The following is a 20,791-nucleotide window of genomic DNA, read 5'->3' as shown; positions in this document are numbered from 1 at the left end:
TTTCTGAGCACACACAGTTCCCTTTGTAGCTCTAAGTTGCACATCTTGTGCTACTTCTCTATTTAGTGTATTTCCTGTTAGATAAGGACAAAAACAAATCGTCAAAATTAGTTTAGATGAGAAAGGGTAAACCTCAGCATGTCTGCAGCCAGTACGACTTCCACAATCAGAGTGGAAACGCCTTTTTCCTGCAGGAGGCACAGTGTGAGCTCAGTCGATGACGGGACACTCAGACTTCTGAAGCGGCACGATTCAGTCCGAAATGCTGCACAGAGATAAATAGGAAAATGCCTGTGTTGAAAAAAATCCCAATTACCCACCAGTCGTGAATTATGTCAATATGTCTCTGCGACATGTGATTCGCTCGAGTGTTTGTAAACATGCGTCAAAAGCATGTGATTCTTTTGACGACATTCTGCGTTCTGGACGGACAGCCAATCAGAAAACGGGGGTGTGTGAGGTGGGCGGAGCCTCGCCTGTGGCGCTGTGGAAAATTCTGTGTGCTCGGCAACAAGACGCTTTACAATTGAAAACTGGAGTTCGAGCCAATATCATCCGTCGTTTGATGTCGCGAAAAGATTGAAAAACTCGACTACAACTGCGTTCAGGTTAGTGAGGTGTTTTCTAGAGAGTAAACTTGCGAAGTCCTTCACACTGGGCGTTGCGTTATTCTGAATTCCTTGCTGTAATTGACAAACAGGCTGTTTTATGATGTGGCAGGTTGATAAACCTCGTCTTAAATCAATAATAAATATGATAAATATGTCGATATGTAGATGATTTTGAGCCACTATATGCTGATGTTCAAATTCTGCGTTTTAAGGATGCTGTCAGTCATCATGTCCATTAAGATGCTCCATGAATGCATTGACTAGTTTTCTTGAAAATAATCATCATAGTTACATATACAGGTGATTCTTAGAAAACGCAAGTCGAGGTGGGGTTTGCGGGCAGGAGGAGGGTTTTGTGCTGCGACAAAGGTGTGCGTGCGTGCGTGTGTGTGTGGCCTAGCCTACTTGGCGGGGCAAAGAGAGGATGTTACGCAGTTCTTATTTACAACCCAGTGTGCTTTGCCCTCACCCATGTAATGTGTTTTCATCACGACCAGACAGTCAGAATAGCATCTTACAGGTGAGCTCGCTTGTTTTTTTTCCCACTAGTTAAAACATACAAAGTTTCCAGACAGAAATCAGTCGACTATTCAAATATTTTTTGCTGTCCTGACTTACAAATAACCTCAGATTTGCATGAGAGGCTTGGCTGATAATGCCTATTCATTATATTACTTGACTGAGTTTATGTAACAGTGGTTCTGCGCTCCTTACTTTAATATCTGTATCTTTGTTGTTCCGTGAGATAAAGATATAAGGTTTATACCCGCTATCACCCTCTTACTTCCCAGATATTTGGGGTTATTAGTGAAGTGCGCACCTTTAATTTGTGTTGTAAACAAAGCTGGCGTGTGTAGTCGTTCGCCACTGGATGGCGCCTTTTTCAACTACGACATTGCAACCAGTTGTTTACCTCCAGGGTGAGTTATTCATTCATTTGTTTATTTATTTATTTATTAAAAGTCCTGTTAACGTGTGTTATGTTTTATTAATAGTTTTAATTTAAATCGGTAATTATTTTTTAATAAATACAGAATAAATACAATATTTTTATAATTAACTTCAATATTTGTTGATCAGTTTTATTCATTTAATATGTTTTTTGGTTCACAGTAAATCACTTACTAGAAAACATTATCTTCGAGTCTGGACTGATTATTAAAAGCATTTTGGTTTGAGAGATTTAGAGATATCATGGTACCAGCACAAATACACACTAAACTAAATATTGCTTGGTGATTGGTAGGGCCAGACAGAATCTGCGGACTTGTTTGCTATTTCTGCGCAGAATTTTGAAGAAAAAAAATAATAATAATAATAGCAATAATAATAAATCTGTATATTCATGCAGAATGGTTTGGGGAGTATCATAACTAAAACCATATATATATATATATATATATATATATATATATATATATATATATATATATATATATATATATATATATATATATATACATATATATATATATATATATATATATATATATATATATATATATATATATATATATATATATATATAAAAATATATATATATATATAAAAATACAAAATCAAACAAAAGTGCTCTAGGGTAGCTCAAATAACTTGTCGGTGCTCTTTGAGCAAGGGATTCATCAGAACAAACATTAAAAATCAGTCCAAGGCACTCGAAAGATGTGAAAAAAATATTTAAAAACCTTTTTTCACATGGCTAATCTTTAAAAAAAACTACGCATTTCGGCAGAGAGCTGCCTTCATCAGGGTAACAGTAAAAAACAACAACTTTTTTTCCTTTTAAACTTTTATTTAATGTTTACAATGCAAATCCAATTAGATTCTCTGAGACAGAAAATATTACTTTACAAACTGTATTGTAAAACGTATAAACATTTCATATTAGTCAATAATAATACTAAAATTAATTTTAAAAACGGAATAAATATACATTTACACACATTTACACGAGTGCAGTGAATAAACAGAATCAATGATGTGCTAAACCTCTGCAGAATTCTGTGTGCAGATTATTATTAGTTACTTAAATCAACATATAATGTTTTTTTTATTTTATTACTCAGCCTTTAACTCTCCTTGTATCAGCATCAGCTTGAATGGAAAATTATTATAATCACTAAATATTATGGTATGGCATTATTTTTATGGTCCCTATTGCACATTTTGTTGACTAAAAGTTGCATTGCAACTACAGGCCTATTAATTTCCATTTGAGGATTAGTAGACTATCTGCTGTCAACTTACACTAACCTCAACCTAAGTCTACTAATAATCTAACGAGAGTTTGTTGGCATGTAGATGCAATGTAACTTAAATTCAACAAAATGCGTTAAACGAACCATCAAAATGAAGTGACACCAAAATTACTTCAATTCCTAAGTGTTATAACAACCCACACAGTAGAAAAGTCTGACTCTGAATGGTTGAATAGTCTTAATATTTGGTAATACGTCCTGCTCTAAGTGATCACGGGAAGTGAATGTAATAAGATTGGATTATGAATTACTTGTCTATGATCATAGGTCAGACAAACTCAAACATGTCTCAGGAGTGTTTCTACTTGCCATAGATTCCTTGAGGATATTCAAACCTCATATGCATTATATAATATATAGACCTATTTCTCTTGTAGTTACATTTGTTTTGTTGTTTTTTTATTTCAGTGGATCCTTCATGAAGAGTTACTGCAGCACTTTCAAGGTATGCGTTTATACATATTAGAAAACAATTATTATTGTATAGATTTGCAAGAGAAAGACATATAATATCTTCTTGGGTGTGGCATCTGGCATTCATCTGCAGATTCATCCATTCGAACCAAACATGCTGAACAAGGTTAGCCGTATCACAGTTTCCCTCCACCAAATTTAAATAGGAGTTTGCATCCGCCATATATTATAGCCTCATATAACATGCCTTGCTGCTTTAATGGCAGAGCTTCATGTCATTCCTCATCTTTGCTAAGGTTTTATATGAGCAGGCACTTTGGCAGCTGTATTTAGAAGTGCGTCATTCAGGGTCAGTGCATGTAGTCAGTCGGCCAGTCCATCTTACTGTTCGAGATTAATCCTACAGGAAGCGCAATACTACGTAAGGATGCTGCTGCTAAAATTAACCCACCTGCTGCATGCTGCTATTGCTAATGACGACTGCATTAATAACAGACAGGAAGGATACTAGTTAGCATGCTGTATATCCTGTGTGAAATGGTAAAGGAGATGTGTTGAATTTCATGTTGCATTGATAAGGAGATCAAATGGCCTGTCTTGTACCTAAAGACTTGTGTTATGTAAGTGCCTTTGTTCGTAGTGGGCGGACAATCCTGTGTGAGATTAAACTGCTTTATATTGTAATTGTTGAGTCACTGGGGTAAGCTTGGGGTAAATGTTAGAGGTGAAGTAAATTTAGCACCAAATGTGTGTAATTGTAAAAAGTCCGTACAGAGTTTCTGGATTAGTATGCATGTGTACTGAACAAATACAGTGTTGTTTTAAGCTCATATGGAAATGAATTTGAAAGTTCCGGTGTGATACAGGCGTAGGTTTTAACAACTCTAAATTGAACTCAAATTTTTTTCAGCTGATGCTTGAATACAACTGAAATATATCAGTCATCTCTCGCAAGAAGCTTTGTGTTTTGATACTTTCGATAAACAAAGTCTCATCTTTCAAAGTCAGATGATTTCATAAGGATACTGTGATTCGACAGTTTGCTGCATTTTTTCATGATAATTCTTTCCTCTTTTAGAAGTAGTAAAAGAATGAAATGAACGAATGATTATCTCATGTTTCATATGCTGTAATCTCTCGAAATATAATGTGGCATCATATTTACCTCAGGCATGTAATTTAGTGTCGCAGCTCCTTTATAACATGTTTTAATCCCTAAGTACATTGTGTGTGTATATGTATATATTTATATATACATATATATTAAAACATTTAAAACAAATGAGACTTTATCCAGAAGAAAAAGTATATAATTAGACATACTGTGAACATTTCCTTGCTCTGTTAAACATCATTTGGGAAATGTAAAAAATTTATTTCAAAGGGGGGCTAATAATTCTGACTTCAACTGTATATATTTCTGTGCCAAAAATGTACCAAACCATCTCTTCGTATTCAAGGTACATACTGTACTAAACCATCTTTTTTGTATTATTAAATGCTTATTGGATTGAACATTCTATATTTTAGAATGTGAACTAGTAGAAATGTACTAGTACTAATGTTATGTAAAATTGATTATCATACAAACTGCACTTTATTTTGGTGTTTCCAGTGTTTTCATTGACAGTCATTTTCTCTTTTCAGAGTCAGACTGAATGCATTTTGACTCATCATAACAGGTGCAGTCAATTCAGGTGTTAAATCTTTCAGACCAACTTGAAAATGAGCAAAATCTGCATAGATAACTTTTTTTAGTCTCCCACAAGACTTCTAAACGTGCAAATTTCTATTAATATGGCAATATTTCACAAACAGCATTTTGCAGAACAACTGTATATGCCAACCCAGGCTCATTGGAAATATGTGCCCAGGACTACAATTTTGAGAAGGAACAAACGTACCCCTGGACTAGGGTTGTCACGATACTGAAATTCGGTACCAATCAATACTGAAGTTTTAAAAACGTCCATTTCCCGCTGACATTTGAGTGCTACTGAGCATGTTCCTAAACAGCGCTGATTTGCCATTGTGTTCAACAGAAATGACTGTGATCGGCCATGAAGGTCATAAGTTCACCGAACTCACCGCTGTTTACTGAGTGTAACCACAGATAGAGCGACACTGGAGTGTTTCAAAGTCACTTCACGAGTTCACACTCACAGATATTTGACTGAATAGAATATGCGTATTTGCCGTGCTGGGAGAGGGCTCGGAGATTGGGAAGACACCCTAACTCGTGTTATTCCCCTTATCGGGATAAAGAGAGATAGGGTCCGAGCACAGTGTCTAGCCCGGCTCTAGAACGCTCCCCCCTCAGATTTAAATAGGTATCTGGTTTAATAGTGTGGAGTTGGGGTGGTGGAGGGACGCTGAAGTCGAGAGAAAACGAAGGTATGACGTGTTTGACTATTTATGGGGGTTTGCTCTTGATGCTTTGCTCTTGAGCTGATTGGATAATAGAATGATTGTGTGTGTGATGAATTAGCCTCGTCAAAGACAGATCGTGCTCCTCCCGAAATCTGTTTATAAAACATCACGTCGATTAGCTGGTTTGTCTATAAGCTGACATACAAGCAATTCGCTGATGAATCACGGATTTGAAACGCTCCAGTGTCCCTGTATCTGTAGTTACACTCAGTAAACGGTGTTTGTGTGTGCTGTGTTTGTCTGGGATAATTAGTCGACCGAAATGTGTATATTCCATATTCGCAGTGAGCTTGTGGCATTCATTCAACTGGGTGCATCTGGAAGGCGCGAACGCGTCATGCCACTCATGCACACCTCCATTGGAAATAACGAACTTGCGCAAACTCTAGAAAAGACTCGATATGCGAACGGCCCCTAAAAAGCTGCCGTCATTTGCGAACTTCAGCAGTTTATCTAATTTGTTGACAAATGGGTTGCAGATTTATTGCTTGTTAGTTCGTAGGTCCTTCACTGAACCTTTTCCTCTTCGCAAAGAAACTTTTTAAAGACGTCTGTTTCTTACTTATTGTCGGTTAAATTTGGGCGCTCAAGTGACTGAAATGTAAGCGAGAGAATACGGTCATTTTTCAAAATAAAAGATTTTACAAAATAAACGATTGTTCAGACTCAGATAATAAATAAAACTGAAATAATTAATGATTTCTTGTTCGACCTAGTACCAATTGTTATGGCTGAGGACCACCGGTTTAAAAAAAAGATTTGTTACTTGAGCAAATCTTTTAAATTACGATTTATTGAGGAAAAATGTGTCACCTCCTTCTGATAAAAGACTAAATGTTTTACAATACATGTCAGTGTCAAGATACCGTAATATTAACATCCGTCCACTGGACAGCAACACAAACTAGCTACTTTGTAATACAAAATGGATGCCAATTTGGTTGCACTATAGCAATTGCAAGTGTAGTTATAGTTATGGCTTGATGTTCGTCTATTGTCCTGTTTCACATTACAATGTTTAGTTAGTGTCTACACTAGGGTGTTTGCATTAGGCAGTCTAATTGGCTGACAGCTTTATTGGTGCTTCAAAAGGGGGGAAAATCTAGTTTTGTGGCACCATTTGTTTGTTAATTTGTTCAAATTGCATCACAAATTGATGTTAGTGCTGTAATATTAATATCAATACACATGCAAAACACCTGAAAGTTATACTTTGGTTAATTTTAAGTGCAGTTATTACTCCTGAAACTAACAGTGTGTATGTGGCCTTCTTAAGTATGTAATCCCCAATTTTTTTCTTAATGATAATTAATAATTATATATGGATTGTAGTTCCTGTTAAGCTGTTCCTTTGAGTCCGTATTTTATATTATAATTATTTAATATTTTAATCAGATGTTAGTAAACAATTAATCAGTTTGACCATCTATTATTTTACTATGTTTTATTTAATGTATTGACATATTTAGGTCTCAGTCTGCAAGTTAGCAAAGCTATCAACCTTTTCACTGACTCTGCTGTTTTTAAGTGGATGAACTAAAGCTGCATATCTCCGCGTGTATTGCTTTATGTTATTCACAGTGGTGTACATCAAATTGATAAATGTTGAAGAAGTTTTAGCAGTCGTCAGCTTAACAGATGCCCTCATAACTGCAATCTTACATAATAGCTGTCCTGATATACCCGGACACAAATAGACAGAAACACAGCATGGGTAGGAAAACGCACTGTGAAATGTGACTAGGTTTTATTTGCGTTCAGAAAACAACTCATCATATACATCCGTACCAAACAACCAGCTTGATTCTGGTTCACCGTAGAGTCTATCTTTCATAGATCTGTATCTTCTTGCATACTTAGTACGTTCTTAATCAATAATCAGTTGACATTGTTTCATTGCCAAGTTGTAATGCAAGGAAAGGTGACTCAAAAATCCATTAGAGAGACATAGAGCTCTTCCTAAGGCGAGAAGAAGATATTTGATTAGTCAAAAGGCGAAAGTTATTTAAGGTAATTCGGCGTAAGGTTTTTCATAATGCAGGAAGTAATACTTTGTTGATCTCTCAATCTAACATATAAAGTGGAGCAGGGATGAGGATTATCGTTGGATGGTGGCAGGTTTTAGACTGCAGGCTGCCGAGCTTCTGCCAACTGACCTGCCTCACTTCCACACTTAGATTGAGATGTCATGGGGAGGAGCATGCTGGGAAATGTGGTCTGTGTTTAAGTGTGTCAGGCTGCTCTGTGTGTGGAGCAATTTTAGCCAGCTCCTGCTGTGTGGTTTCGCGTGTTTGCTCTTTGATGGGATTTTTAGTGGAGCAGTTCTTCTGTGTGTGTGTTTTTAATTAAGAGATTCAGTAAATATTTTTGTCTTATGGACCTATTTATTATGGTAAATTAAGTTCTTTTTGTTATTTTTATTTTATTATTTATTTTAATTTATTTGCGCTTTGTCATTTTAATGATTTGTTAAAAAATCTTTTGCAATTTAATTCAATTTATAATTCAATTAATAACTTATTTTCAAATTTGAACAAAAGGAAAAAGGATACAAAACAATCAGGGCTTGACATGAACTTGTTTGATCACCAGTCACTGTGGCTAGTAGATTTCCAGCATTACTAGCCACTCGCCAATTTCACTAGCCACACTTTTGTTGTTGGAAAAATATATTTTATATGCATACATTTGACTTTGACTTGCTAAAATCACTTGATTTAGATTTTGTGTTCTGTCCATGCCTCATTCATTTCACTTTTTGTGTGTTGTGTGTGTAAGTTTGCTCAGTGTGAGTTTGTAAGTTTGCTCAGGTTGTCACATGGCTAGTTTTACTTTTACATGACTTTTCTGGGCTCAACATTAAGGATTTACCAAAGTTATCTTTGACCACACCAACAATAAATAATTATTTTTTTTGCCACAAATTTTAAATGTGTTAAAACAAGCAAAATATAGCGGCATACATGCACTTTTTAATTCAACAAAACTTTTCTTAAATTTTTTTATTTTGAGATTTGAAAAATAACTATTGTCATGTATCTAAAATATGCATAGTAATCTGTCTTGGTTAAGACAGTGTGTTTGTGTATGTGACAGTTTACTACACACAAATGGGAAGTTAATATCCTATTGAAGCAATGTTATTGTAAAAAACTGATAATTAGATCACATTAACACAAATAACTGTAAGCAAAAGAAAACGGGTGAAAAACATACCATGTGTGATAATGAAAGGATGATCACACGCACAGAGTTAATGTTAGGCTTGTTAATAATCTGATAAAAAAAAATTTAAACGAAAGCAGTGACCGCTGCTGCTTACAAAAAGATATATCTTGAGCTCTTGAAAGCAGCTGGACTGTGGGTGCACGATCATCGCTGTTTGTCCAGTCTATTTCAATTCAAACAGAACCGATCGCACTAGTTGCGAGTCGCAAGTAAACGGAAGCGTGCGCACACTTTTTAACAGACGCGCGCATCACATCACCCGTGCGTGCGAGTGGTCATCCTCTCATTGGGTATTCACCTGCTTTCTATTGTTCGTGTGAACGCAATTACTTTTGTCAGTCGTGTTGCTTTTCAATTCTAAAATCGCCTTTGCATGCACATATTGGACCATCCTTATTGTCGAACCCTGCTTTTAAGAGTTATTATTCGGGAAAAAATATTTTCAACCAGCCAAAGGGGCTAGTAAGAGTGTCTGTCTTACCTGCCACCGCTGAAATCTTCCCGCATTTGGCTGGTAGGCAGGTGTTAATGTAAAGCCTGTATACAATACATGTAAGTGTGACAGCTTTATTATTGCTTAAAAGATAAAAATCAAGTTTTGTGACCAGATTTGTTAGTTTATTTGTTCAAATTGCATAAAGGCTGATTTATACTTCTGCGTCAAGCGTACGCGTATGGTCTGGCGTAGCTTTCACGTGGTCGCGTTGCCCTTACCGTGGCTGACTCCGACGCTGACACACACCTCTTTAAAAAATGTAACTACACGTCGCAATGATGCATTGCATAAGCTCTGCGATTGGCTGGCTTGGTAGCAGTGACTAGCATAGGTGGTGCTGAGACCCGCTAGCCCAAGCGATTGTTTACAAGTGTGGAGTCTCGTGAGGGAGCGCCAGATGGAAACTTTTGTTTTGCGTTTACCTTATGATTAAAGTTGTTGCACGTCTTGAACTGGATTCCCGCTACTGAATGAGCAAGTTTTAGCTACTTGTAGCAGTCAGAAAGAACTAAACAACCAAGAAGTTCAACACAGAGGAAAAAAAATCCTACTGCCAGATAGTGTTTTAGAAGTGTTATTGCATAGCAACACAAAAAGCACACAGAAGTATAAATGCATGACTTACCACAAGGCTTGCGCCGTCACTCGACGCAGAAGTATAAATAAAGTAAAATAGTGGTTGAACTAGGTATTGCACTCTCCGTTCAAAAAACATGCAATAACAGGTTGCAAGATTGACACCAACAAAGGTTGATTTAAATCATGTTCTAAATAAAAGCAATGGCACGCGATAGAAGGAATATTTTCCATATTAAAAGGAGTGTGATGTTCAAATGTCCTTTGATAAAATTTCCTGATTGATAGTAGTTGTACAATGGTATTTAGTTTTGATACGTTACATTTTATTTGGCTGATTAACTGTAGTAATTTAATTATATTCTAATTTTATTTCTCATTTTTAATTAAATTATATTTATCAATAGATGACCTGTGTCTGGTTTTCTAAAGTATTAAAACATTTATTAAAAAATAAAAAGACTAATTATAATGTAGACATTTATTATTTAGATGCCAATTTTTATTTTACGTATTTTTTACTTCTTTTTTATGTTACTATATATTTTTTTTATCATGTGTATATTTTTTTTTCTCTCTTTTTTAAATACTTCCCAAATCATGTTTAACAGAGCAAGGAAATTGTCTGATAATATTTTTTTCTTCTGGAGAAAGTCTTATTTGTTTTTGTTAGGCTAGAATAAGAGCAGTTTTTAATTTTTTAAAAACTATTTTAAGGTTAAACTTATTAGCCCCTTTAAGCTATATTTTTTTCCGATTGTCTACAGAACAATCCATCATTATTCAATAAATTGCCTTATTACCCTAACCTGCCGAGTTAACCTAAGTAACCTTGTTAAGCCTTTAAATGTAAGCTGTATAGAAGTGTCTTGAAAAATATCTAGTAAAATATTATTTACTGTCATCATTGCAAAAAATAAAATAAATCAGTTATTAAAAATGAGTTATTAAAAAATTATCTCTAGAAATGTGTTGAAAACATCTTCCCTCCGTTAAACAAAATGTTTAGGGAAAAAAATAAACGGGGGTTTAATAATGCTATTTATGAAATATATGTTTCATTTTGCTTGTAACATTTTATTTAATTACCTACATGGTTTTATCAATTCCATTCCCTTTATTTTATTGTTTTAATTAAAATTTAAATTCAGGTTTATTTTGTTGAATCTATATTAACTGTTTATTTTAAAGTTAAAGTTTATATATATATATATATATATATATATATATATATATATATATATATATATATATATATATTTATATATAAATATATATATATATATATATATATATATATATATATATATATATATATATATATATATATATATATATATATACAGGTATATATATATATATATATATATATATATATATATATCTGTCATATTATTGAATGCGATTAATGTTTACCCTTTGAAGGTTTACCCTCCTGTTTTTTTTCCTCATGCATCACTTCAATTTTGAATACGATGACATAATCCATGTTTGTTCTGCTGTCTGTCTCCATGGTTACAGATATATAGTCTCAAAACAGGAAGAGGAAGTATTTAAGCATCTATTGTGCCTTCCCATGACTACACATCCATCTCGCTCAACCGTCCGAGCGACGGAATGATGTTACCGTATAAGACGTGTCATTTGTAACATTCACAGACTTCGAGATTCTTTCCGTCCCTGCCCATATTATCTGATTTAGCGATCCCCAGGCAGCCTGGGTATTTTAAACAGGCCGAACAAATCGGCCCTAGATTAAAAACACGAGAAACAAAACAGCCCAGTTGTTACATAACTGAAGCAGAGCCCTGCGATGTGCCTTTAAAAGCCCCAGGCTGTCAGGTGATCACAGCAGCTCCGTCATCTCAGTTCACCAGCACGTCTCTCAGATGGAGAGAAAAAGAGCAGGTTTGATGGCTAGAGGAGGACACCAGGAAAACACAGAAGCCAACTGTAATCAAAGTGTCCCTGCCTCTCCGTCTCGCACTTTCCCACTCGTTATGGGGATGTTTGGAGACGCTGCGTTTGTGTGCTCATAACACAGAGAGAGCAAAAGACCCAAGAATTAAGTGCTGCGTCACAATGAGCGAGAGACAGAAGGAGACTGCGGCAACTATCTGTCTGGCCGATCACAACAAGGGTGTTTGTATGCGTCTATTAGCCATCTATTTATGTAGACATGTGTCTGTCTGAAAGACAGAAAAACAGCAGCGATTCTGCTGTTGCAACAAGATGAAAATAGAGCGAGCAGGAGAGGGTGGAGGTCTGGTGGAGAGAGAGAGACTAGGGGAGGGAGGAGGGAGAGAAATAGAGAGAGATTTTGGATTAGTTGCTACGTCACTTTTTCACGTCGAGAGGAAAACAGCAGCTAGGAGGAGAGGATTCGGACATGTGTGCTTTTCTCCTACCTGTGAGTGTCTCCCAGCCCTTTCGTCTGCTCGTCCGCCTTTCATCCTCATCCTTATCTTCTCTACCCACTTCCACTCTCTCTGATTTCACGTTATTTTGGTCCGTTTCTCCACAATCGCAGCTCCAACATGGATGCTGAGAACGTGAGTTTCTCGGGTTTGTGTGCGCAGAGGTTCGGTGCGTGTCGACGTTTGCTGGGCGTGTGGCGGCCGAAAAAACAGTACAAAAGCGAGAACTAAACAAATAGAGATTTCGAGGGATGCTGCGGATTTAAGAATAGTTTGAGGAAAAAATTCAAGCCAGAGTGTCTGTACGGTTATCGCAATACGCATATTTACGTTTGACACTAATACTGATATATACGTAACAACACGTCTGCCTCCTCGTAACAGGTAAGTGATACATAACCTCCGATCAGTCGATTCAGCATATTATGGCATTTTCTATCCCAGATATTGATAAGAAGAGCAGGTGCTTGGGCTCAGTTTGGCTGGAATGAGGGCAGACGTCGCACTTCCATCAACAGTGTTTGTTTTCTGCAGAGTTATGAGAAACACAAGTGGTGACGCAGTCAGATTTGCTGTACTTTCTTGACTGTTTACCCCACTGGCTCTCTCTCTGACCGTCTCACCTTCAATTCGGGGGTTAACTTGTGTCCTGAGGAGGGTAACAATGATGAAAAGCTTCTAAATGTCATGGGAGGGAACCGGGGAAAGAACTAGAATGGGGTGAGAGAGAGAAAGAGAGAGAGAAATTGTTTACCTTGCTCTCTTGGTGACTGTGCACTGGCAGGCGTCCAGTTCACATGCGCTAGACTTCCTAATGCAGCCGCATCAGAGAGATGACTGGCAGAGCTCTGCTCCTATCAGACACAGCTTGGTGCTTCCGACTTTTTCGCACCTCCATATCCCATTGGATTAGCCCTGAAAGCAGCTGGAGGGATTAATCTGATTGGCTGTAAGGTAATGTTATCATTTTTTCGTGCGTACTCTGTTACGTTAGAGTGTTGTTGTTTGGGAGAGCTGTTACTTGGTACAAGCTCTCTGTGGGATGATGTGTAAAGTCATGTTATCTGTTGCGATTTTTGTCACTCCAAACCTCCTGCGTTATTATTTTTTCTTCTGTAAAACACAAATGAAGATATTTTGAAGAATGTTTGTGTTTTTCTCAGTATAATGTAAGTCAATGGGGTCCAATTTTGTTTTGAGCTGAGCATTTTTTTGAAAATAAGTTTCAGAGGATAGTTTGTTGAAGAATACACTATTGTTCTCTTAATCGAAACTAGAAAGTAATTTGAATGGGAAGCTAAACTTCTTGCTTCACAACATTTTTCAGAATATCTTCTTTTGTGTTCAACAGAAAAAAGAACGTCATGCAGATTTGCTATGTCAGATGTTCAGTTTTGGGTCCACTATTCTTTTAACAGCTAAAGTGGGCTATTTTTGCTTGTTTACTTAACACGGATGCAGATTTTAAGCCATTTGTTCAGCATGATCGTGTATATAATTTTAGTAGAAGGAATTCTTCACCCAAAAATGATCATTTATTCACCCTCAAGTGGTTCCAAACCTTATGTGTTGAACACAAATGAAAATATTTTGAAGAATTTTGGTAAACTATGGTTATCACTGCTTACCAGTTTTATATGCATCCTAAAAGAAACTTAATACAGGAGGACGGTGAGTACATTTTGATTTCTGAGATCATTATTGACCTTTAAGCACATGTTATTTTGCTATATCAAATGACTGAAAAGGAAAATAGTTGTCATGTCCTGATTTGATCCATTGTCTTCTTTCACTACCAGCTCACATCGAGCTTCCTATTTTCAATGACGATGTCAAAACATTTTCTCGTTGTAGCAAGTTTGTGGTGTTATGTGTGGTGGTCGCGTCCTGAAACCTGTTGCGTATCAAGCCGTGCTGTCCTCAGGTTATGTCCGAGTGCGTGTATATATGTGTGTGTGGAAGTGAGTGAGGCAGAGGCCTGCACTGCAGCTGTTAATGCTGCATTAGACGCCACAGACCGGAGCTCTGGCAAACATTGGTGGCACCAGAGGGCCGGAGGGGATTGCATCCTTGTCTACCTCATCCTTCCTATCACGTGGGAGGGGCGTTTTTTATGGATGAAGCTCGCCACATGATGGAGTTAACCCACGGCCGTCTGGGCAGAGGATCGGGCTGTGACGCAGATTCTAACTTGTGTTGTTTTTCCATGATGTTTTGTCTGGTGTTGGTGAAATCGATGCTGGTGATGGGTATTTCTTGGAAGAATTCGTATTTACTTTTTTTATTTATTGTAGATGCTGTTGTTTCTTTTTTTTTTTTTTTTTGGATGAAGAAAGACCAAGTGAATGCATTTACAAATTTAAAAGCTATGTTTGCTTTGATCCATCAGTTTACTTTTAAATGCATATTGAAATTGTAAAACACAATGAATTGAATAGTATTTTTGTTTGCTTTTACTTGTAACCTGGGGTTTATTCTACGTACCTCGCTTAAATAATTTTAGTTTATTGGCAGATTCTGGATATTTTAATCTTGATGATAACTGATCTCTGGCTAATTTGGTTCTTCAAACAAGTTCGCAAATCCAATTAAAATGTCTGGATGAACTGATCTGAGATTGCTGCGTGTGACAGATCTATCAATCCTCAAAATCGTGATCAGCAATGCAATGATTGGCTGATGGCGCAGCAGAGTAATGACATCATCTGATTAATATTCAATTATTCATGCGAGCAAAATTATTAAAAGTTCATTGTAAACTATTTGTTAAATATTATACGCAATAACTTTCAGCATTTGTGGTGAGCTGCAGCCTTTACACTTTCATGAGCCAAGAATATTTAGCAATTTATTTAGCTTTACATTTAGAGCAGATTTTCTTTATTAAATTAGCCGAGGCCTATTCAAGTTTCTTAATCGGCGTAAGCAATAACTGGCTGTTTAGATTAATTTCGCATCAAAAAAAAGGATTTTGATATTGATAATGGTGGATGCAACTTTTGCAAAGCATCAAATCACTGTCATATTATCTGTCAAAACATGTACATGACTAAAATATTATTCCTTTAAAAAACTGTTGAATATTGTGCATGTCCATTATCATACACAAATTGTACTAAAGCCGTTACCTACTACGTGATTGCGTCTAAAACGTCCATATTAATAAATGTTCTCCTTCAACCCATTGCATAGGTTTTGTTCATATAAATAAAAGTATTACATTAGATTAAGTATTACCTTTGCTTGAAATGACTCGATCTAATCCTGTTTATATGAAATAAACCTGCTCCAGAGCTACCAGACCTAACTCTCAGACGAGTTTTGAAGAACAATCCTAGATCATCAATAACCAAATCCAGCTAATTGAGTAATCCAAGTTCGAAGAACAGACCCCTGGACCACAAATCCAGTCTGTGTTGTATACAGTAGGTATATTCATGGAAAAAAGTAAAAAAAATGCATTGTATTGGTCAAAATTATAGATTTTTTTTCTTTTATACTAGAAAATTTTTTGAATGTCAAGTAAATATCATCTCCCGTTAAGACATTTTGGAATGTCTTCTTGTAAGTATATAAAAATGTATTTTTCGATTAGTTGCACTGGAAAGAACTTAATTTGAACAATTCTAAAGGCGATTTTCTCATTTGCCATTTTTTTTGTTTTTTTTTGTTTGTTTTTTTTTGAATGCTCAGATTCCACATTTTTAAACAGCTGTATCTTGGCCATGCATTATTCTATCATATTATCTTATTTGTTCTGTTTACAAGTGATTTCATAAATCCAATAATTGACACTTATGACTGGTTTTGTGGTGCAGGGTCATATATGTTTTTCAGTTAATTATTGTATTGCATTTTCACACCAAAAAGTTGTTTATTATCAAAGTCCCTTTAAGATAAGTCCTTTTACTCTGCGGCCATATTTGAAACACCTTTCGGGCTGTATGCTCTAATGGGGAAACGTCAAATTCTCCAAAACTGTTAGCCAAGCTTAAGATTACATTACATATTTAGAATCACCAATAAAATTATATAACAACTGTCTCATAAATTTCGTTTGTAAACCTTCGAATCAAACAAAATCAGCATTTTTTTCACTCAGAAGGAGCGAGGTCATGAAACCAACCTCATTAATGGCTGTTGTACACATTATCATCCTCTGGATAATGCTGTCAGATCATGCTGGTCTTCTAAAGCAATTCACAACTTGGTCTTGATGGTGAATCTCCTCCAGAAATGAAAATGACGCTGTTTACAAGTTTGTGAGAGTAGTTGCTGCTGCCATGTGATGTGCTTTTGATAGGACGCTCTGTACTTTGCGTTCATTTCATACAGATTACAAAACCAAAAAATTTTGTTTTGCACTTGGGTTCATTTAAAAGTAGAGATTTCTAGCTTTATGTGGACATATTTCTTAGTCTGTGAAGCAAGTATTCGCTGAGATTCCAGTGTGTTTGGTGACCACCAAACTTTAGTTAAAGAGCATGTCTGATCTGAGTTTCTATTCGCCAATCTATAACAATCAATAATTGGTCATATTGATCTTTACGTTTTTCCCCATTTAAACTATACGACTGATATGTCCTGTGTAATCTATAGTCTTTGTTTTAGTAAATCCATATTTGGGTATTTTTCATTTTTGTAATTTAAATGACTAAATATTTTAGTGGGTATATTTGTTTGTAATTACTATATAGTACTAGCTATATAGTTTTATTTTTTTATGTGATTACTGAATTAATTCTACTTTTTTTCTTTTTTTCTTTTATTTATTTTTATTGGATTACTGAATTAATTCTACTTCATTTTCTTTTTTTCTTTTATTTATTTTTATTTGATTACTAAATTAATTCTACTTCCTTTTATTTTTTTCTTTTATTTATTTTTATTTGATTACTGAATTAATTCTATTTCCTTTTCTTTTCTTCTTTTTCCTTTTTTTTTCTTCTTAGAAAAACAAAGCTGTCCCCTTTAAGTGTTTCATAAATATTGCACAACAGGGCAAATACAAACAAACAGGCAGGAGAAAGTGAGAGGAGCAACCAGATACCTCTAAACAGCAACTGTCTCCACGCTGCTCTCCTCTCGGCTGGGGGAAACTCCCACAAGCTCCGTCCTATCAGTCAGATAAGAGTTACTGAGCTCCTGGGGCATGTTTTAGCTCCGCCATGCGACTCTAACAAACATAGAGCTGTCGCTGAGCAAAATGAAGAAGGCACAAAACATATTCAGACACTCATCAACTGCTTGTAAATCCGTTTGTACAAACTAACACTTTTAAAAGACTTCAGATTTAAGAGGAAGCAGAAAAGTTGAGTCATATTTCTGGTGCAAGTTGGATGTTTATTTGCAAGAGGGTTTGACTCCTGAAGACGCAGATACCTAAACAACAAAAATCCCTGGCAAAGCCTCAGTTGACAGTGCAGTACCTGCCGGCCGCCACACCCTCGCCCAGCTCTGGTGTCAGGAATCTCCCTTCACTTTACTTGGAAAGCATACAGCAATAGCCTACAGTTTTCATTTAGAGAATCTTCACTCATGTATGTCACAGGTCTAGTGAGTACCTTTTATTCAGATATGAAGCCAGCTTTTTTTTTGTAACCGTTCTTTCTATGGTTCATAAAAGCCAAAGTGGCATCTTGCCTTGAATACATTGAGCTTTGGTCATGTCTTTTGGCACACACAGCACTGTGAAGAAGTTTTTGATCACTAGTGCATTTTGTCATTTTATCAATGGAATAATGATCGTATATAACTATCTCTAGTTGCATCCGAAATCACACACTTCCATACTATACAGTATGTTAAAACAGAGTAGTTGGTCAGAATTTATTAGGTGCGTACCATATCGCATAATTATGCACTATTCTGTGCCATTTTGTAGTATATGTTGTATAATTAGCGCATCACACTGAAATATTAGTTTTATTCTATAAAGAATAAAGGCACTTTATATACCCAGATGACGTACTTATTTAACCGTAAAAGTATGTGTGTGATGTTGGACACGTCACGCACTCAATGGTTGCAGCTTTGCTCACATAGCGAAATGGGCGGAGCTATCAGGCACTGAGGTTGGATTACTTTGTTTATTTTGGATTGTGAAAGCAAAATTCTCCTAAATGAGTGATTATACCTCTTCCCAAAGGTGAATGTGGTTATACTCATGCTAGGTACTATTTAATAATTTGGTCATTTGTTTCACTAATTTGGCAACTGTCAAAACATCATCAGTAAAACAGTTTGAATTTCTGGTTAGTAAAATACTATTAGTGTTCCAAGTGGGACAACACTATATTCATTTACTACACTACCAGACAAAAGTCTTGTCGTCTATCAAGGTTTTAAGAACAACAAATAATAATTTGACTTCTAGTTGACCATTTGGTATCAGAAGTGGCTTAAATGAAAGGCAAAGGCCTTTAGATTACACTTATTTTACCAAAATAAAACATGAGCATGGCTTGATTTTTTAAATTATTTTATTAGGACAGTAAGGTCTGACTTTACTTAGACAAAAGTATTGTCACTTAACAGAAATAATGTACAGTATAGAATATGAGTCATGTTGCAGTGGAAAAAGATTTAATATTTTGTTTGACTCCCATGAGCTTGGAGGACTACATCCATACATCTCTGCAATGACTCAAATAACTCATTAATAAAATCATCTGGAATAGCGAAAAAAGCGTTCTTGCAGGACTCCCAGTGTTCATCAACAATCTTTGGATTAATCTTCAATGCCTCCTCCTTCATATTACCCCATAAATGCTCAATAATGTCCATGTGTGGTAATTGGGCTGGCCAATCCTGGAGCACCTTGACCTTCTTTGTTTTTAGGAACTTTGATGTGGAGGCTGAAGTATGGGAAGGAGCACTATCCTGATGAAGAGTTTCCCTCTCCTGTGGTTTGTAATGTAATGGACAGCACAAATGTCTTGATACCGCAGACTGTTGGTGTTGTCATTCACTCTACAGATCTCTTGCAGGCCCCCATACTAAATGTAACCCCAAACCATGATTTTCCCTTCACCAAATTTGACTGATATCTGTGGGAATCTTGGGTCCATGTGGGTTCCAATAGGTCTTCTGCAGTATTTGTGATGATTGGGATCAACAGATGAGTCATCGGAAAACTTACCACCTGCCACTTTTTAAGTCAAGTTATTATTTGTTGCTCTTACAACTGGGATCAACGACAAGACTTTTGTCAGGTAGTCTAGGTATCTCGCCCCCATCAGCAAACTTACAGATTGCCATGAAAAAAATGTTTTGATTTTATGCGTCTGTATCTATGGAGACGGAGGCGGGGTTTTGTCTCTTATAGCTTCGATTGAAACTATACATATTTTCTGAATTTCAGCAATTTTCAGCCCACAAACAGGCTGCTCACAGTTGATCCATGCCAAATATGCTTAGTCAGATTGCAAATCAGCATTGTTTCATGTATAATTTATTCACTGCTGTTATGTCACTGTATTTGCTTGTTACGAGAGCCGTATCTAATGCTTCTGAAACCACATAGTCTGTTGTCCTCAGATCAATATTCCTTCAGATGATACGGCTTGATGTTATGTAACGTTTTCTACTGCGCATTTAATGTTCCTGTTAAAGGATCTGTTTGTGTTTCTGTCATTGTTTTTGCAGACTCATCTTGATCATCTTCTGTGAAGGAAGTCTGGCCAGAATTGGAGGTGTGAGCTTTTCTACTCCTTTTTTTTTTCTTCTTCTTCTTAGTGGTTTGAGGTGTGAATATGTCAACAAAGACTTTGAGGCTTTGAGTTGCTTCTATTTAATAAAAGCTCAGAATAAAGAGTACATTGTAGATATTAATGAGATGAAATAATGGTTGATTAGCATTTGCTTATGCTGGTAAATGCCATATGTTTAAAACTACAGCATTATATTATAGCTATACAGATATGATATACATTAATAATATTTTTGGTGGAAATTGGAATTTTATATTATTATATTATATTTTACATTGCATTGCATTTATTATAGATATGTTAACAGCATATACTAAACATTAATAGATATTTAAAATGAAAATGTTAGTGTTACGTTAATATTAAACTCAGAATATGACTGATATTGTTTATTAGATCTAAATATTTTGTTGTAATAAAATCCTGCATCTCATTTTTGGTGCTTAAATATTATTACAACTATTAATATTTAATTTTATTTCTAAATATAATATAGATTTTTATATTTTTGTAAAATTATGACAGCTATTCACTAAATATTTAATAAAAGCATTGTAAAATTATTACAAATATTTATGTGTGTGTGGTAAATAAATACATTTCTAAATAATGTACATAAATACATAAAAATAATTATTAAAATAATTGT

The 20,791-nt window shown here is 35.6% G+C and overlaps 1 long non-coding RNA gene across 2 annotated transcripts; it reads left to right on the top strand.

Moving 5' to 3' along the window:
* Positions 1–457: 457 nt before the first annotated feature.
* On the top strand, positions 458–20,152 carry LOC110438323 (uncharacterized). 2 transcript variants are annotated; one of them, XR_002456592.3, is made up of 3 exons: positions 458–608; positions 3,278–3,314; positions 20,078–20,152. It is a non-coding gene; the product is annotated as an uncharacterized lncRNA (long non-coding RNA). The 2 variants fall into 2 exon arrangements; XR_012398610.1 differs by lacking the exon at positions 20,078–20,152 and adding an exon at positions 3,417–4,445.
* Positions 20,153–20,791: the final 639 nt, after the last annotated feature.

The sequence above is a fragment of the Danio rerio genome, chromosome 23, assembly GCF_049306965.1.
Source record: "Danio rerio strain Tuebingen ecotype United States chromosome 23, GRCz12tu, whole genome shotgun sequence".
Taxonomy (NCBI): Eukaryota; Metazoa; Chordata; class Actinopteri; order Cypriniformes; family Danionidae; genus Danio; species Danio rerio.
This window is presented reverse-complemented; position numbering and strand designations above follow the sequence as displayed.